The sequence below is a fragment of the Erinaceus europaeus genome, chromosome 14 (assembly GCF_950295315.1).
Source record: "Erinaceus europaeus chromosome 14, mEriEur2.1, whole genome shotgun sequence".
Taxonomy (NCBI): domain Eukaryota; kingdom Metazoa; phylum Chordata; class Mammalia; order Eulipotyphla; family Erinaceidae; genus Erinaceus; species Erinaceus europaeus.
The window spans coordinates 2,887,444-2,889,366 of record NC_080175.1 but is presented as its reverse complement, the minus strand read 5'-3'; the positions used below and the strand labels follow the sequence as shown (position 1 = coordinate 2,889,366).

The 1,923-nt window shown below is 48.6% G+C and overlaps 1 non-coding gene across 1 annotated transcript; it reads left to right on the top strand.

The window, feature by feature from the left end:
* Positions 1-1,158: 1,158 nt before the first annotated feature.
* LOC132532950 (U12 minor spliceosomal RNA) lies at positions 1,159-1,308 on the top strand. The gene has a single exon (XR_009544858.1). It is a non-coding gene; the product is annotated as a U12 minor spliceosomal RNA (small nuclear RNA).
* Positions 1,309-1,923: the final 615 nt, after the last annotated feature.

The following is a 1,923-nucleotide window of genomic DNA, read 5'->3' as shown; positions in this document are numbered from 1 at the left end:
AGATCAAATGATAAGGCAAGACTATTTGAAGTTATTCTACATAAGTTAAGCACCATAACAGAGCAGAAGGGCTAGGTTAGACTTCTCTTAATAGACTTTGTAGATTTGATTTTTAAGGCATGAAAATATTCCCACGCAATTATAAAGCAAAACCAAATAGCCATAAAGCGGCCTCTAAAAGTCTAAAAGAAAACAGAGCAAACAAGCCTTGCTATTTACTAGCTTGTGGCAAGGACCGCAAAGACAGAAACTCTTCCTTTTAACTTTAATTTGACTATATACCCGTAGCAAGACAAACCTTGACAACACACGGGCTTTGATCAGTCCTATTATTATTGTCTGTTGGGCGGGCGTTGTTATTCAGAGATTCAGCCTTGAGCCCAGCAAGGAAGAGTGAACGCTTCTGGCCCTAGTTATGGTCTCTGAACACACAGCCAGAGCTCCTGAGCTGGGCTGGGAAGCAGACAAGTGGAGCCTGGAAAACCAACCGTATGGAGAGAAAAGAAAGGAATTGACCAGATGACTTGGGCGCTAACAAGGCTCCTTCAGGCCACAATGGGACAATCTGAGGATCAAAAGCCTTAGCTCAGCTGAAGCAGGACAAATGTGTCTGTGTTCAGGAGAAATGAAAAACTAACAAGCAAGAGGCATCCCTGGTGTGATTTAAGAGACCAGAGAAGTCACTATTTGGGGAGGGGGGGCGTGCAGTGGTGCACATAGCACTAAGTGCAAGGATCTGGGTTCGAGCCCCCAGCTCCCCACCTGCAGGGGAGTCGCTTCACAGGCGGTGAAGCAGGTCTGCAGGTGTCTGTCTTTCTCTCCTCCTCTGTCTTCCCCTCCTCTCTCCATTTCTCTCTGTCCTATCCAACAATGATGACAACAATAACAACAACACTAATAACTACAACAACAATAAAAAAAAACAAGGGCAACAAAAGGGAAAATAGATAAATATAAAAAAAAAGAAATTGAGAGGGAAGGGGGAGATAGAGAGGGTAAGAGACAGAGAGACACCTGCAGCCCTGCTTCATCATTTGTGAAGCTTTCTCCCTGCAGGTGGGGACTGAGGGCTCAAACTAAACTGATTCTTAAAAAAACATTTTATTTATTTTTATAACAGAGATATAGATAGAGAGATAGAGAGATAGAGAGAGAGAGATGCCTTAAACTTATGAGTAAGGAAAGTAACCATTCGAGGTGATACCCCAAACCACACTGCTAATGTAAGAAGAATTTCTTAGCGGATAAAGGTCGTCCCTAAGGTGGCCCACCTACTTTGCGGGATGTCTGGGAGCTGCAATCTGCCTGACATCCACCTCCAAAGGGAGAGAGAGAGGGAGAGAGAGAGAGGGAGAGGGAGAGGGAGAGAGAGAGAGAGAGAGACAGAGAGAGAAAGAAGAGCCCTGCTCAGCACTGACTGATGGTGGTGCTAGGGGCTGAACCTGGGACCTAAGAGCCTCAGGCAGGAAAGCCTTCTGCAGAACCACTATGCTGTCTCCCCAGCCCTAAACCGGCCCTTCTTCCCATAGAGGGAACAAGCCTTCAATCCTAGGCAGCCCCTCAGTTGGCCCATGAACACTTCTGAGCAAATGTCCTTGGTCTCCCTAGTTCCTCACGCCAGCAGGGCACTGTCTCGGCCCCCAGCCCCTGGAGCCCTGTCGCCCAGGGCTGCCTGTCCCCGGGGCAGTGTCCCCATAAGGGAGGAACTTCATCAGGCTTCCTGTCCATCTGGTTGACCCCGTAGCCAAAGGGGGGGTTCATGCTGCAGGAAGTCTGGGGGTCACAGGACGCCTTCCTGTCCCCCAAGGCCAGCTCTCCCCCATCAAAGCCCTCGGAACTCTGCAGCTAAACCCAGCCAAGAGAGGGCCCATAAAGGCTGTTTGTTCCAGCTGAGCTCAAGGACACTGAATGTTCTGTTTGCTG